Genomic DNA, 17,318 nt, shown 5'->3' on the forward strand with positions numbered 1-17,318 from the left:
CAATAGCCACATTTTAAAAGCATGGGGTATTAGACCAACATATAGCAGCGATTACACTTCTCTTTAAGAGTGCTAGGTGATTGGAAACAGCTCTTCGCAGCAAGGGTACAACAACAAAAGCCAGATTGTTAATACACACAAGTTTTAACAGTATTAGGGAACGTTAGCTGCAACATTACAGGCTTAACTATATTAGAGCAATTCAGCAACAATACAAGTTTAGTTAAGATAATTAGCAGCAACGTTCGGGTTTAGCAGCGGTGTAGAATAAGTAAACAGAACCAAAAGGTGTGGGGACATTTACCTGCTGCTGGAACACTTTTAATCTAACAAAACAAAATTGATGAGACCGGGATTTAACCACACGTCTCGGAGCTTTATTCAACAGACTAGCTCTCGAATTATCCAACACTTTACTTTTGGAATATACTCACACGGCTGTAACACCGCACACACAGACACAGCGCGTCTCCAGAACACTCATCTACAGCAGCAGCACACCGAATCTCAGGTCCCACGCACCTGTCGGTACTTCCTCTCTCACCCCGCCTCAAAGAAAGAAACTTTCTCCCGTCAGCCCGGCTAGCTCAGTCGGTAGAGCATGAGACTCTTAATCTCAGGGTCGTGGGTTCGAGCCCCACGTTGGGTGTCCTTTTTAAATACAAATTGTAGATGTTTCTTCGAGGCAACGGAGCAATGTCTGATTCTGTTCACATTGTATAAAGTATTGCAACACAATTACTTATTGGTCATTGTCATATAGCAATTGCTATTGTAAAATGCGTGCATCCTTTAAAGCTATACCGATATTGAAATAAAGAATCTTACTTTCGTGGGTTGGCTTCAATCTGATTCTTTTTTTACACTTGTCATTACATCATTCATGGAGCAAGTTAGTATGTGCGTAATAAACCCAATCGGGCCTTGATACAATAGACAACCCTAGTCTGTGCTGAAATGAAATAATGCGGTTTTCTACTAAAGCAACCGCAGCTTGTCAGAATGGCCGAGTGGTCTAAGGCGCCAGACTCAAGGACGCTGTCTTTCCAAAGAATTGTGTGTTCTGGTCTCCGAATGGAGGCGTGGGTTCAAATCCCACTTCTGACAGTTCACTTTTACTTATTTTTTAAATGAATCAATTTGTTCATTTTACTATAAAAGATTGTTTCAAGGAAATCAACAGCTGATACCAAACTCTTGTCAGCACTCAATACCATTTTCATTTCCATTTTAAATTGGACTAAAATAGCGTTCCTAACACAGATTGCATTTTTGTTCTAAACTGGCTACTTGTCGAAGTCACTGAAAAATATTTTGTGTAGAAACATGTGTTATTTAACTAAAGATTGTTTTAATATTTCAAATAACATATTACTTTGAAAAACATCTCCGACTGCCACTGGATCGTGGTCTCAGGCTGGGATGCGGACCATTGAGAACAGTATAAACGATCTATTAGTGGAAGTAGCTTACATGAGAAATGCCCTCGTTTAACATGCTAGGATGACCGACTTCGGTATTCTCCAACTGCTGTTTACATTTTCTAACACGTTATGAGGACGAATACAAAGGTTGACAGCTTCCTTGTAAGTGGGGGTAAGCACAAGTTATTTTCAGATGTAATGTCTATTTTAAACTCAATCGAGTCCTGCGTAGTGCAAAAGACATTGCTATATTTTTATATTAGTCAAGCCCTATTTAAAGTGTTCTTAAATTGTTTTGACATTAGCAATGATCAATTTAAATGTGGTTATTGATTTAAACAACTGAACAATTGTGGGCTTGATGGTTTCTTTTTTCTACGTTTCTACCGGAATGAGATACACACTCAAAATGTGTCCCCTTCCTTCAGCAACCCCCGACTGAAGATTGAAGTGGTCATTCCTTGCAGCGAGTAGGTTCCCGATAACAACACTCATTGTCAGCTCGGTGCTCAGAAGAAAACACTGCCACTCCTCCTGGTGGATACCGAGACCAATCCCTTCAAAACGTGTTTCATTCTAGAAATGATCCTTGCAAATATAGACTTAACTTTTATTAGCAGACCGTCGCCCCCAACTGGCAAGCTCTACTTCATATGAAACAATGACTGGGCAACAACGAGGTGTTACATTAACAATACAAACTAACTCGAGACAGCCAAGCCGTTAAAGCATACCTTAAGTTTGACGTGTGATACAAAAGCAAGTATTGGCATTTTTGCATCGTCTGCCTCGTCAAACAAGCTCGAGCCACAGCACACAGCGCTGCTGCATCGGGACACAGATTGTGGATTTCTAAGCGACTGAATAAACGAGCTGAGACTACTTTTTAAAGAAATTGAAAACATACATCTAGTCGAAATACTTGCTATTTAGTTAATTAAATTATCTTTTTAAATTTGCAATCACAGACTACATTGCCAAAATAAAAATAAAAAACAACTGACAATCTGATTTGCTCGTATCAAGCTGCGATGAAGCCTATGAGAATCCCTGGCACCATTAAAGGGGAATTAGCTCAAATGGTAGAGCGCTCGCTTAGCATGCGAGAAGTAGCGGGATCGATGCCCGCATTCTCCAAATAATTTTAAAGTATCTGCGTATTTTGTCCCGGCGCATTATGGAGATAAATACAAAGTGTGACAATTCTTTGTAACAGAGACGCCCACCATGCATGTGTATTTTAATGCACAGTCTGCTAATTTGTAATAATCCCCGGACTGAAAAACTGCAGCGCGTGATATTTTGTAGGTCTTCTTATCTCCTATGTCCGCTAACGCTAGGCACAACGTGCCCGAGTGCTGTAGCAGCAGCCATGAAGCAAGTTAGTTTTTCAGTAGAAATAAGGCTTTTGTGTATGGGTGTTTTGAAAAGATCAGTTAAATAGCTACATATTTTGAAATAAGGATGTATTCATTATTATGAACGTTGGCAGAAAGGATATGGTATTATTATTTCCCACGTGTGCTTGACTTGTACAAATCTGATAGAGTTTCAACAAAGGCATTTGACTTGGGTTCATTATTTAGCCTATACTGCCATCTGCAGCATTACTGCGGGTGTCGTTTGCTTCTTTTGACAATAATACGGCTGTTTTCACGGAAAACCGTGAGAGCATGTAGCCGTGGCTGAGTGGTTAATGAACAAACAGAGCTGTCAGAAATGGAATTCGAACCCATGCTTCCAGGGTAACTGTGATCTGAACGCAGCGCCAAAGCTAGCTCAACCATCCTGAATTAGACACGTCTTTTTACAACATTGCAGTACACTGCTGAACCTCCGATGTCTGACGCTGCAGTAAATCAACTCGTGTGTGTGTGTACTTATTCTTTTTCTGTTTATATGGAGGGCGACCTGTTTTGTCGCATTCTATATGGGATTGTAGCAGCCACACCCAGTGACACCCAGTGAGAGTCCTAATACCGACACTACTAAAAATTAATTAAAAGGTTTGGAATAGGAATGACAACAGAATGACAAAGGCAGAATAACAATTCACAAAGCTTTATTACAATGATCCATGAGTCACATAAATCAGTTCAAATAACTAACAATACAATGTATTAAAGTTGTACTAAAAACAAGGAGGGGAAATTGAATAAAGCCAGCCAATAGCCACATTTTAAAAGCATGGGGTATTAGACCAACATATAGCAGCGATTACACTTCTCTTTAAGAGTGCTAGGTGATTGGAAACAGCTCTTCGCAGCAAGGGTACAACAACAAAAGCCAGATTGTTAATACACACAAGTTTTAACAGTATTAGGGAACGTTAGCTGCAACATTACAGGTTTAACTATATTAGAGCAATTCAACAACAATACAAGTTTAGTTAAGATAATTAGCAGCAACGTTCAGAGGTTTAGCAGCGGTGTAGCATAAGTAAACAGAACCAAAAGGTGTGGGGACATTTACCTGCTGCTGGAACACTTTTAATCTAACAAAACAAAATTGATGAGACCGGGATTTAACCACACGTCTCAGAGCTTTATTCAACAGACTAGCTCTCGAATTATCCAACACTTTACTTTTGGAATATACCCACACGGCTGTAACACCGCAGACACAGACACAGCGCGTCTCCAGAACACTCATCTACAGCAGCAGCACACCGAATCTCAGGTCCCACGCACCTGTCGGTACTTCCTCTCTCACCCCGCCTCAAAGAAAGAAACTTTCTCCCGACAGCCCTGCTAGCTCAGTCGGTAGAGCATGAGACTCTTAATCTCAGGGTCGTGGGTTCGAGCCCCACGTTGGGCGTCCTTTTTAAATACAAATTGTAGATGTTTCTTCGAGGCAACGGAGCAATGTCTGATTCTGTTCACATTGTATAAAGTATTGCAACACAATTACTTATTGGTCATTGTCATATAGCAATTGCTATTGTAAAATGCGTGCATCCTTTAAAGCTATACCGATATTGAAATAAAGAATCTTACTTTCGTGGGTTGGCTTCAATCTGATTCTTTTTTTACACTTGTCATTACATCATTCATGGAGCAAGTTAGTATGTGCGTAATAAACCCAATCGGGCCTTGATACAATAGACAACCCTAGTCTGTGCTGAAATGAAATAATGCGGTTTCTACTAAATCAAACGCAGCTTGTCAGAATGGCCGAGTGGTCTAAGGCGCCAGACTCAAGGACGCTGTCTTTCCAAAGAATTGTGTGTTCCGGTCTCCGAATGGAGGCGTGGGTTCAAATCCCACTTCTGACAGTTCACTTTTACTTATTTTTTAAATGAATCAATTTGTTCATTTTACTATAAAAGATTGTTTCAAGGAAATCAACAGCTGATACCAAACTCTTGTCAGCACTCAATACCATTTTCATTTCCATTTTAGATCGGACTAAAATAGCGTTCCTAACACAGATTGCATTTTTGTTGTAAACTGGCTACTTGTCGAAGTCACTGAAAAATATTTTGTGTAGAAACATGTGTTATTTAACTAAAGATTGTTTTAATATTTCAAATAACATATTACTTTGAAAAACATCTCCGACTGCCACTGGATCGTGGTCTCAGGCTGGGATGCGGACCATTGAGAACAGTATAAACGATCTATTAGTGGAAGTAGCTTACATGAGAAATGCCCTCGTTTAACATGCTAGGATGATCGACTTCGGTATTCTCCAACTGCTGTTTACATTTTCTAACACGTTATGAGGACGAATACAAAGGTTGACAGCTTCCTTGTAAGTGGGGGTAAGCACAAGTTATTTTCAGATGTAATGTCTATTTTAAACTCAATCTAGTCCTGCGTAGTGCAAAAGACATTGCTATATTTTTATATTAGTCAAGCCCTATTAAAAGTGTTCTTAAATTGTTTTGACATTAGCAATGATCAATTTAAATGTGGTTATTGATTTAAACAACTGAACAATTGTGGGCTTGATGGTTTCTTTTTTCTACGTTTCTACCGGAATGAGATACACACTCAAAATGTGTCCCCTTCCTTCAACAACCCCCGACTGAAGATTGAAGTGGTCATTACTTGCAGCGAGTAGGTTCCCGATAACAACCCTCATTGTCAGCTCGGTGCTGAGAAGAAAACACTGCCACTCCTCCTGGTGGATACCGAGACCAATCCCTTCAAAACGTGTTTCATTCTAGAAATGATCCTTGCAAATATAGTCTTAACTTTTATTAGCAGACCGTCGCCCACAACTGGCAAGCTCTACTTCATATGAAACAATGACTGGGCAACAACGAGGTGTTACATTAACAATACAAACTAACCCGAGACAGCCAGGCCGTTAAAGCATACCTTAAGTTTGTCGTGTGATACAAAAGCAAGTATTGGCATTTTTGCATCGTCTGCCTCGTCAAACAAGCTCGAGCCACAGCACACAGCGCTGCTGCATCGGGACACAGATTGTGGATTTCTAAGCGACTGAATAAACGAGCTGAGACTACTTTTTAAAGAAATTGAAAACATACCTCTAGTCGAAATACTTGCTATTTAGTTAATTAAATTATTTTTTTAAATTTGCAATCACAGACTACATTGCCAAAATAAAAATAAAAAACAACTGACAATCTGATTTGCTCGTATCAAGCTGCGATGAAGCCTATGAGAATCCCTGGCACCATTAAAGGGGAATTAGCTCAAATGGTAGAGCGCTCGCTTAGCATGCGAGAAGTAGCGGGATCGATGCCCGCATTCTCCAAATAATTTTAAAGTATCTGCGTATTTTGTCCCGGCGCATTATGGAGATAAATACAAAGTGTGACAATTCTTTGTAACAGAGACGCCCACCATGCATGTGTATTTTAATGCACAGTCTGCTAATTTGTAATAATCCCCGGACTGAAAAACTGCAGCGCGTGATATTTTGTAGGTCTTCTTATCTCCTATGTCCGCTAACGCTAGGCACAACGTGCCCGAGTGCTTCCAGGGTAACTGTGATCTGAACGCAGCGCCATAGCTCGCTCAACCATCCTGAATTAGACACGTCTTTTCACAACATTGCAGTACACTGCTGAACCTCCGATGTCTGACGCTGCAGTAAATCAACTCGTGTGTGTGTGTGTGTACTTATTCTTTTTCTGTTTATATGAAGGAGGGCGACCTGTTTTGTCGCATTCTATATGGGATTGTAGCAGCCACACCCAGTGACACCCAGTGAGAGTCCTAATACCGACACTACTAAAAATTAATTAAAAGGTTTGGAATAGGAATGACAACAGAATGACAAAGGCAGAATAACAATTCACAAAGCTTTATTACAATGATCCATGATTCACATAAATCAGTTCAAATAACTAACAATAAAATGTATTAAAGTTGTACTAAAAACAAGGAGGGGAAATTGAATAAAGCCAGCCAATAGCCACATTTTAAAAGCATGGGGTATTAGACCAACATATAGCAGCGATTACACTTCTCTTTAAGAGTGCTAGGTGATTGGAAACAGCTCTTCGCAGCAAGGGTACAACAACAAAAGCCAGATTGTTAATAGACACAAGTTTTAACAGTATTAGGGAACGTTAGCTGCAACATTACAGGTTTAACTATATTAGAGCAATTCAACAACAATACAAGTTTAGTTAAGATAATTAGCAGCAACGTTGAGGTTTAGCAGCGGTGTAGCATAAGTAAACAGAATTAAAAGGTGTGGGGACATTTACCTGCTGCTGGAACACTTTTAATCTAACAAAACAAAATTGATGAGACCGGGATTTAACCACACGTCTCAGAGCTTTATTCAACAGACTAGCTCTCGAATTATCCAACGCTTTACTTTTGGAATATACTCACACGGCTGTAACACCGCAGACACAGACACAGCGCGTCTCCAGAACACTCATCTACAGCAGCAGCACACCGAATCTCAGGTCCCACGCACCTGTCGGTACTTCCTCTCTCACCCCCGCCTCAAAGAAAGAAACTATCTCCCGACAGCCCGGCTAGCTCAGTCGGTAGAGCATGAGACTCTTAATCTCAGGGTCGTGGGTTCGAGCCCCACGTTGGGCGTCCTTTTTAAATACAAATTGTAGATGTTTCTTCGAGGCAACGGAGCAATGTCTGATTCTGTTCACATTGTATAAAGTATTGCAACACAATTACTTATTGGTCATTGTCATATAGCAATTGCTATTGTAAAATGCGTGCATCCTTTAAAGCTATACCGATATTGAAATAAAGAATCTTACTTTCGTGGGTTGGCTTCAATCTGTTTCTTTTTTTACACTTGTCATTACATCATTCATGGAGCAAGTTAGTATGTGCGTAATAAACCCAATCGGGCCTTGATACAATAGACAACCCTAGTCTGTGCTGAAATGAAATAATGCGGTTTTCTACTAAAGCAAACGCAGCTTGTCAGAATGGCAGAGTGGTCTAAGGCGCCAGACTCAAGGACGCTGTCTTTCTAAAGAATTGTGTGTTCTGGTCTCCGTATGGAGGCGTGGGTTCAAATCCCACTTCTGACAGTTCTCTTTTACTTATTTTTTAAATGTATCAATTTGTTCATTTTACTATAAAAGATTGTTTCAAGGAAATCAACAGCTGATACCAAACTCTTCTCAGCACTCAATACCATTTTAATTTCCATTTTCAATCGGACTAAAATAGCGTTCCTAACACAGATTGCATTTTTGTTGTAAACTGGCTACTTGTCGAAGTCACTGAAAAATATTTTGTGTAGAAACATGTGTTATTTAACTAAAGATTGTTTTAATATTTCAAATAACATATTACTTTGAAAAACATCTCCGACTGCCACTGGATCGTGGTCTCAGGCTGGGATGCGGACCATTGAGAACAGTATAAACGATCTATTAGTGGAAGTAGCTTACATGAGAAATGCCCTCGTTTAACATGCTAGGATGATCGACTTCGGTATTCTCCAACTGCTGTTTACATTTTTTAACACGTTATGAGGACGAATACAAAGGTTGACAGCTTCCTTGTAAGTGGGGGTAAGCACAAGTTATTTTCAGATGTAATGTCTATTTTAAACTCAATCTAGTCCTGCGTAGTGCAAAAGACATTGCTATATTTTTATATTAGTCAAGCCCTATTTAAAGTGTTCTTAAATTGTTTTGACATTAGCAATGATCAATTTAAATGTGGTTATTGATTTAAACAACTGAACAATTGTGGGCTTGATGGTTTCTTTTTTCTGCGTTTCTACCGGAATGAGATACACACTCAAAATGTGTCCCCTTCCTTCAGCAACCCCCGACTGAAGACTGAAGTGGTCATTCCTTGCAGCGAGTAGGTTCCCGATAACAACACTCATTGTCAGCTCGGTGCTCAGAAGAAAACACTGCCACTCCTCCTGGTGGATACCGAGACCAATCCCTTCAAAACGTGTTTCATTCTAGAAATGATCCTTGCAAATATAGTCTTAACTTTTATTAGCAGACCGTCGCCCCCAACTGGCAAGCTCTACTTCATATGAAACAATGACTGGGCAACAACGAGGTGTTACATTAACAATACAAACTAACTCGAGACAGCCAGGCCGTTAAAACATACCTTAAGTTTGTCGCGTAATACAAAAGCAAGTATTGACATTTTTGCATTGTCTGCCTCGTCAAACAAGCTCGAGCCACAGCACACAGCGCTGCAGCATTGGGACACAGATTGTGGATTTCTAAGCGACTGAATAAACGGGCTGAGACTACATTTTAAAGAAATTGAAAACATACCTCTAGTCGAAATATATACTATTTAGTTAATTAAATTATTTTTTTAAATTTGCAATCACAGACTACATTGCCAAAATAAAAATAAAAAAACAACTGACAATCTGATTTGCTCGTATCAAGCTGCGATGAAGCCTATGAGAATCCCTGGCACCATTAAAGGGGAATTAGCTCAAGTGGTAGAGCGCTCGCTTAGCATGCGAGAAGTAGCGGGATCGATGCCCGCATTCTCCAAAAATTTTTAAAGTATCTGCGTATTTTGTCCCGGCGCATTATGGAGATAAATACAAAGTGTGACAATTCTTTGTAACAGAGACGCCCACCATGCATGTGTATTTTAATGCACAGTCTGCTAATTTGTAATAATCCCCGGACTGAAAAACTGCAGCGCGTGATATTTTGTAGGTCTTCTTATCTTCTATGTCCGCTAACGCTGGGCACAACGTGCCCGGGTGCTGTAGCAGCAGCCATGAAGCAAGTTAGTTTTTCAGTAGAAATAAGGCTTTTGTGTATGGGTGTTTTGAAAAGATCAGTTAAATAGCTACGTATTTTGAAATAAGGATGTATTCATTATTATGAACGTTGGCAGAAAGGATATTGTATTATTATTTCCCACGTGTGCTTGACTTGTACAAATCTGATAGAGTTTCAACAAAGGCATTTGACTTGGGTTCATTATTTAGCCTATACTGCCATTTACAGCATTACTGCGGGTGTCGTTTGCTTCTTTTGACAATAATACGGCTGTTTTCACGGAAAACCGTGAGAGCATGTAGCCGTGGCTGAGTGGTTAATGAACAAACAGAGCTGTCAGAAATGGAATTCGAACCCACGCTTCCAGGGTAACTGTGATCTGAACGCAGCGCCATAGCTCGCTCAACCATCCTGAATTAGACACGTCTTTTTACAACATTGCAGTACACTGCTGAACCTCCGATGTCTGACGCTGCAGTATATCAACTCGTGTGTGTGTGTGTGTACTTATTCTTTTTCTGTTTATATGAAGGAGGGCGACCTGTTTTGTCGCATTCTATATGGGATTGTAGCAGCCACACCCAGTGACACCCAGTGAGAGTCCTAATACCGACACTACTAAAAATTAATTAAAAGGTTTGGAATAGGAATGGCAACAGAATGACAAAGGCAGAATAACAATTCACAAAGCTTTATTAAAATGATCCATGATTCACATAAATCAGTTCAAATAACTAACAATAAAATGTATTAAAGTTGTACTAAAAACAAGGAGGGGAAATTGAATAAAGCCAGCCAATAGCCTCATTTTAAAATCATGGGGTATTAGACCAACATATAGCAGCGATTACACTTCTCTTTAAGAGTGCTAGGTGATTGGAAACAGCTCTTCGCAGCAAGGGTACAACAACAAAAGCCAGATTGTTAATACACACAAGTTTTAACAGTATTAGGGAACGCTAGCTGCAACATTACAGGTTTAACTATATTAGAGCAATTCAACAACAATACAAGTTTAGTTAAGATAATTAGCAGCAACGTTGAGGTTTAGCAGCGGTGTAGCATAAGTAAACAGAACCAAAAGGTGTGGGGACATTTACCTGCTGCTGGAACACTTTTAATCTAACAAAACAAAATTGATGAGACCGGGATTTAACAACACGTCTCAGAGCTTTATTCAACAGACTAGCTCTCGAATTATCCAACACTTTACTTTTGGAATATACTCACACGGCTGTAACAGCGCAGACACAGACACAGCGCGTCTGATTCTGTTCACATTGTATAAAGTATTGCAACACAATTTCTTATTGGTCATTGTCATATAGCAATTGCTATTGTAAAATGCGTGCATCCTTTAAAGCTATACCGATATTGAAATAAAGAATCTTACTTTCGTGGGTTGGCTTCAATCTGTTTCTTTTTTTACACTTGTCATTACATCATCATGGCATAAATCGAGGGGAAGTAGCTCAAATGGTAGAGCGCTCGCTTCGCATGCGAGAAGTAGCGGGATCGATGCCCGCATTCTCCAAATAATTTTAAAGTATCTGCGTATTTTGTCCCGGCGCATTATGGAGATAAATACAAAGTGTGACAATTCTTTGTAACAGAGTCGCCCGCCCTACATGTGTATTTTAAAGCAGTCTGCTAATTTGTAATATTCCCGCAGACTGAAAAACTGCAGTGCGCCCTCCATCGTATGCCTTCCGAGAAGCACAAAGGGAGATTTTTTATATTTTTTAGCAATTGAAGAGTTTGTGTTAATTGAGAATAAATATAAATGGCTTGAAGTTGCTTTAATTTGTAACGTGTTTGTAATGAATTAGTGGTTTTTTACCATCATTGTACTGTATACTAGCTACTGTTGCATGTCCAGGAGCTTGTTAATCAGCTTCCCATATGTTCTAGCGGTTAGGATTCCTGGTTTTCACCCAGGTGGCCCGGGTTCGACTCCCGGTATGGCAACGTCTTTGTTATTGTCATTTCGTTACAGAACTGTGGTCATGTGTAATGTGTTTTCATTATGATGATAAACCTACAGTTACTGCTGCAATGTTACTGCAGAATGATGCAATGTATTTGACTCTATTCACATCACCTCACATTTCACTGGTTGCCTACGAGGGCTTGAGAGGGGTGACGTAAAAGTGAGAGAGAAAGAGCAAAGTTTAAACACATAACATACAACAATCTGACACTCGCTCCCGACGGGTCAGGCAGCATCCTCTGGCTGCTGGGCATTTAGTGGAACAAGAGACAGGAAGGGGACCAACAGGACAAAAGGACAGATCCTTCGCAACTCAGTGCGGCATCCTCAGGCAGCTAAGCTGTCAGCTGGGCAGCGTGGAGAGCTTTGGAAATGTGTCTCGGGTCCGTTTAGGAGAGACAAAAACAGAGAACCCCCTCCGTTTAGGACAGACGGAAACAGAGAAACGATGGAATGCTGTCAGTAGTGTGCAATGGCCTGCTATAGAGAGCAGAGAGCTGCTGAATGCAGTGAAAATTGGTATTTGAGAGTTAAGGCGTTTAAGATGATGTCGGAGATGGGTCTGCCTTTGGGCAGAGATGAAGAATGCGTAGATTTGAGGCCTCTGCAGAACCTGAGAGGATGAGAATGCGTTGCTCGGAGGCTGCTGCAAAACCTATTGATTTGATCAGGAGCAGTCTAAGAGTGTATTGTCTATTGCGGTGTTGGAGTACTCTTGACTGAAATGTTGATAATCGTAGGACATAGTTTCCGTATGTGCCTGGAAGCTCAAATTGAATGAAATGGACTTTGAAAGTTGTATTAAGTGCCTTGATGAAGTTGGGGGCAAATGAGGAAGTGCAAATCCGGGAACAAGAAGGTTGCAGGAATGGCCTGATGCAAGGAAGCTGGAAAATTAATGTGACAGTGGATTCTTAACATCTCAGAAAGCTGATAAGCATGGCTTCATGACCAGATCCTCGAAGGGAGGGGTTTTGATTTGAAATAATCAAGTTAATATATGAAGCAAAAGAGGTTGAGGCAGGACGGGACTGAGAATCCCTCGGAAAGACAACGAACTGCAGGAATTGATAGAAAGTTTGGAGTGTGCGAGATTCGCAGCTATAGCAAATCAGTTTAAATTATGTAGTTTGTGGTGTTATGCTGCCATCTAGAGGTTGCGATTGGAATTGAAACTTTTGGCTTCAGTGAAGCAGAGTAACATATATTTGGTTATTGCGATTAAAATCCTTGTCTATGGATAAAACGTTTGCTTTAGAACAGTTAGTGATGATATAAGTAAGTTAACGTAGGTCTAGAAGAGGAGCCTGCAGTATTTAGATGTCATAATTCGGCGAGTTGAAGCTCTCATGTTGCAAAAGCGCAGCAGCAGGAGCCAGAAGATTGCAGTAGTGAGGCACAGGCTCGCATTGCCTGTTAAAGCTGCCTGGTCGCCATGGCAACTTACCACTCCCAGTAGTCACTCGATGAGGCGTTGCCGTGGTAACCATGGTCTGTGAGGCGCCGGTGTTAAAGAGTTGCAGTGCAGCGGTGACGTCGGAACAGTCTTTCTGATGAAAACGCAGAGCAAGCTGAGAATGACGCTGCGCTTTGAACGGCGCTGTAGCTGCGCTGGAGACTGGAGGGAGCAGAGAAGACTAAAGTTGGAGCTCCTGCAGAAAAATACAAAAGCTGAATGATGAAAAGAATCACCTGAGCAGGTAGGAAAATAGCTGATACTGTCTACCAGCGCTGAGCAGAGAAATGACCTGCAGTGAAAGGAGCGAACAACAAAAAGACAAACACAGACCAAAAACAAACACAGACGAAGGGCGGAAGCAGTGCTGGGTGTATAAATAGAAAAGAAGGAGAGATTGACATGCAAGCTACCTAACGGGATTGCCCATACCGCTCTGGTCACGCCCTTTTTACCTGACCAAACACAGCAGCGCAAGATAATGGCAGAGAGACTGGAACTTGATTGAAATTTGTTTGTCGCTATATAATCAATAAATTGTATAAATAAATGTCCGGAGACATTCAAATCCAGGCACGTTAAAAAATGAAATAAAGTGGAATAGAAATGAAGAGGCTTTGACCTCGACGTGATTTGAACACGCAACCACCTGATCTGGAGACAGACGCGCTACCGTTGCGCCACGAAGCCCTGATGTAATGCATGCTTGTTATGCAATCCTAGAGTGCACAGCGTGACATGACAGAATGCAATAATGTGTTAATTTAACAACAAAAGAAACATAAATAAATGTGTAGGTATTTATTTGTGAATAAACTATCTTGCTTCTATGATGGGACCGGAGACCTTAAATCCGCATTCTAATGATCGTCCCACCCCAGAGAGACTTTGTCTTGACCAGGGATTAATATAATTTAAAAACAAACTGCGATGGTTCCACGCGATGGGAATGTGAATAGAGTCAAATACATTTGCATCATTCTGTATATATATAATATATATTTCGAGTAACTGTAGCTTTATTATCATATTTAAGACACATTACACATGACCACAGTTCTGTAACAAAATGACAATAATAAGGACGTTCCCATACCGTGAGTCGAACCCGGGCCGCCTGGGTGAAAACCAGGAATCCTAACAGCTAGACCATATGGGAAGCTGTGAAACAAAACCATGGACATGCAACAGTAGATAGTATACCGTACAATGATTGGTAAAAACACAAGAACCAATATTTCATTATAAACACGTTACAAATGAAAGCAAACTTCAAGCCATTAATTTTTATTCTCAATTAACACAAACTCTTTAATTGCTAATAAATAAATAAATAAATAAATAAATAAATAATCTCCCTTTGTGTTTCTCGGAAGACATACGATGGACGGCGCACTGCAGTTTTTCAGTCTGGGGAATATTACAAATTAGGAGAATGTGCTTTAAAATACACATGTAGGGCGGGCGTCTCTGTTACAAAGAATCCATAATGCGTTGGGACTAAATACGCAGATACGTTAAAACTATTTGGAGAATGCGAGCATCGATCCCGCTACTTCTCGCATGCTAAGCGAGCGCTCTACCATTTGAGCTAATTTCCCTCGAATTGTGTCAGCGATTCTCATAGGCTACATCGCAGCTTGATATGAGCAATTCAGATTATCTCTTTTTTTTTTTTGTAGTCTGCCATTTGCAAATTCAAAACATTTTTTTAATTAAATAGCAAATATTTCGACGAGAGGCATGTTTTCAATTTCTTCAAAAAGTAGTCTCAGCTCGTTGATTCAGTCGCTTTAAAATCCACCTCTGTGTCCCGATGCAGCAGCGCTGTGTGCTGTGGCTCGAGCTTCTTTGACGAGGCAGGCAATGCAAAAATGCCAAAACTTGCTTTTGTATCACATGACAAACTTAAGGTATGCTTTAACGGCTTGGCTGTCTCAAGTTAGTTTGTATTGTGTAACACCTCGTTGTTGCCCAGTCATTGTATCATATGAAGTAGAGCTTGCCAGCTGGGGGTGACGGTCTGCCAATAAAAGATAAGACTATATTTGCAAGGATCATTTCTAGAGTGAAACTGTTTTGAAGGGATTTGTCTCGGTATCCACCAGGAGGAGTGGGAGTGTTTTCTTCTCAGCACCGAGCTGACAATAAGTTCAGTTGTTTAAATCATTAAGCAAATTTCAAATGGATCACTGCTAATGTTAAAACAAATTAAGAACACTTTAAACAGTAATGTGATTTGCACTACGCAGGACTAGATTGAGCTTAAATAAAGACATTACATCTGAAAATAACTTGTGCTTACCCCCACTTACAAGGAAAGTGTCAAACTTTGTATTAGTCCTCATAACGTGTTAGAAAATGTAAACAGCAGTTGGAGAATACCGAAGTCTATCATCCCAGCCTGTTAAACGAGGGCATTTCTCATGTAAGCTACTTCCACTAATAGATCGTTTATACTGTTCTCAATGGTCCGCATCCCAGCCTGAGACCACGATCCAGTGGTCGACGGAGATGTTTTTCAGTAATATGTTATTTGGAATATTAAAACAATCAAGTTAAATACATGTTTGGCCACAAAATATTTTTCAGTGACTTCATCAAGTAGTCTGTTTATAACAAAAATTGCAATCTGTGTTAGGAACACTATTTTAGTCTGATTTAAAATGGAAATTAAAATGGTATTGAGTGCTGACAAGAGTTTGTTATTAGCTGTTGATTTCCTTAAAACAATCCATATTGCGTTGGGACTAAATACGCAGATACGTTAAAACTATTTGGAGAATGCGAGCATCGATCCCGCTACTTCTCGCATGCTAAGCGAGCGCTCTACCATTTGAGCTAATTTCCCTCGAAATGTGTCAGCGATTCTCATAGGCTACATCGCAGCTTGATATGAGCAATTCAGATTATCTTTTTTTTTTTTTTTGTAGTCTGCCATTTGCAAATTCAAAACATTTTTTTAATTAAATAGCAAATATTTCGACGAGAGGCATGTTTTCAATTTCTTCAAAAAGTAGTCTCAGCTCGTTGATTCAGTCGCTTTAAAATCCACCTCTGTGTCCCGATGCAGCAGCGCTGTGTGCTGTGGCTCGAGCTTCTTTGACGAGGCAGGCAATGCAAAAATGCCAAAACTTGCTTTTGTATCACATGACAAACTTAAGGTATGCTTTAACGGCTTGGCTGTCTCAAGTTAGTTTGTATTGTGTAACACCTCGTTGTTGCCCAGTCATTGTATCATATGAAGTAGAGCTTGCCAGCTGGGGGTGACGGTCTGCCAATAAAAGATAAGACTATATTTGCAAGGATCATTTCTAGAGTGAAACTGTTTTGAAGGGATTTGTCTCGGTATCCACCAGGAGGAGTGGGAGTGTTTTCTTCTCAGCACCGAACTGACAATAAGTTCAGTTGTTTAAATCATTAAGCAAATTTCAAATGGATCACTGCTAATGTTAAAACAAATTAAGAACACTTTAAACAGTAATGTGATTTGCACTACGCAGGACTAGATTGAGCTTAAATAAAGACATTACATCTGAAAATAACTTGTGCTTACCCCCACTTACAAGGAAAGTGTCAAACTTTGTATTAGTCCTCATAACGTGTTAGAAAATGTAAACAGCAGTTGGAGAATACCGAAGTCTATCATCCCAGCCTGTTAAACGAGGGCATTTCTCATGTAAGCTACTTCCACTAATAGATCGTTTATACTGTTCTCAATGGTCCGCATCCCAGCCTGAGACCACGATCCAGTGGTCGACGGAGATGTTTTTCAGTAATATGTTATTTGGAATATTAAAACAATCAAGTTAAATACATGTTTGGCCACAAAATATTTTTCAGTGACTTCATCAAGTAGTCTGTTTATAACAAAAATTGCAATCTGTGTTAGGAACACTATTTTAGTCTGATTTAAAATGGAAATTAAAATGGTATTGAGTGCTGACAAGAGTTTGTTATTAGCTGTTGATTTCCTTAAAACAATCTTTTATAGTAAAATGAACACATTTATTCCTTTTAAAAATAAGTAAAAGTGAACTGTTAGAAGTGGGATTTCAACCCACGCCTCCATTCAGGGACCAGAACACACAATTCTTTGGAAAGACAATGTCCTTGAGTTTGGCGTCTTAGACCAACCGGCCATTCTGACAAGCTACGTTTGTTATTGTAGAAAACCGCATTATTTATTTCAGCACACACTAGGGTTCTCGTATCAAGGCCCGATTGGTTTTATTACGCACATACCAACTGATGCTCCAT

General features: G+C 40.1%; 11 non-coding genes across 11 annotated transcripts; 6 read left to right on the forward strand and 5 right to left on the reverse strand.

Annotated features, from left to right (window-relative positions):
* The first annotated feature begins 576 nt into the window (after positions 1–576).
* Positions 577–649, forward strand: trnak-cuu (transfer RNA lysine (anticodon CUU)). The gene has a single exon. It is a non-coding gene; the product is annotated as a tRNA-Lys (tRNA).
* Positions 650–996: 347 nt separating this feature from the next.
* On the forward strand, positions 997–1,107 carry trnal-caa (transfer RNA leucine (anticodon CAA)). The gene is made up of 2 exons: positions 997–1,034; positions 1,062–1,107. It is a non-coding gene; the product is annotated as a tRNA-Leu (tRNA).
* Positions 1,108–1,823: 716 nt separating this feature from the next.
* LOC131727571 (small nucleolar RNA U3) lies at positions 1,824–2,029 on the reverse strand. Its single transcript, XR_009322200.1, has one exon. It is a non-coding gene; the product is annotated as a small nucleolar RNA U3 (small nucleolar RNA).
* Positions 2,030–4,168: 2,139 nt separating this feature from the next.
* trnak-cuu (transfer RNA lysine (anticodon CUU)) lies at positions 4,169–4,241 on the forward strand. Its single transcript has one exon. It is a non-coding gene; the product is annotated as a tRNA-Lys (tRNA).
* Positions 4,242–4,587: 346 nt separating this feature from the next.
* trnal-caa (transfer RNA leucine (anticodon CAA)) lies at positions 4,588–4,698 on the forward strand. The gene is made up of 2 exons: positions 4,588–4,625; positions 4,653–4,698. It is a non-coding gene; the product is annotated as a tRNA-Leu (tRNA).
* Positions 4,699–5,414: 716 nt separating this feature from the next.
* On the reverse strand, positions 5,415–5,620 carry LOC131727574 (small nucleolar RNA U3). The gene has a single exon (XR_009322203.1). It is a non-coding gene; the product is annotated as a small nucleolar RNA U3 (small nucleolar RNA).
* Positions 5,621–7,386: 1,766 nt separating this feature from the next.
* trnak-cuu (transfer RNA lysine (anticodon CUU)) lies at positions 7,387–7,459 on the forward strand. Its single transcript has one exon. It is a non-coding gene; the product is annotated as a tRNA-Lys (tRNA).
* Positions 7,460–7,806: 347 nt separating this feature from the next.
* On the forward strand, positions 7,807–7,917 carry trnal-caa (transfer RNA leucine (anticodon CAA)). Its single transcript has 2 exons — positions 7,807–7,844; positions 7,872–7,917. It is a non-coding gene; the product is annotated as a tRNA-Leu (tRNA).
* A 716-nt stretch (positions 7,918–8,633) lies between these two features.
* On the reverse strand, positions 8,634–8,839 carry LOC131727573 (small nucleolar RNA U3). The gene has a single exon (XR_009322202.1). It is a non-coding gene; the product is annotated as a small nucleolar RNA U3 (small nucleolar RNA).
* Positions 8,840–13,676: 4,837 nt separating this feature from the next.
* Positions 13,677–13,748, reverse strand: trnaw-cca (transfer RNA tryptophan (anticodon CCA)). Its single transcript has one exon. It is a non-coding gene; the product is annotated as a tRNA-Trp (tRNA).
* Positions 13,749–14,145: 397 nt separating this feature from the next.
* Positions 14,146–14,217, reverse strand: trnae-uuc (transfer RNA glutamic acid (anticodon UUC)). Its single transcript has one exon. It is a non-coding gene; the product is annotated as a tRNA-Glu (tRNA).
* Positions 14,218–17,318: the final 3,101 nt, after the last annotated feature.

This window comes from Acipenser ruthenus, unplaced genomic scaffold (assembly GCF_902713425.1).
Source record: "Acipenser ruthenus unplaced genomic scaffold, fAciRut3.2 maternal haplotype, whole genome shotgun sequence".
NCBI lineage: Eukaryota > Metazoa > Chordata > Actinopteri > Acipenseriformes > Acipenseridae > Acipenser > Acipenser ruthenus.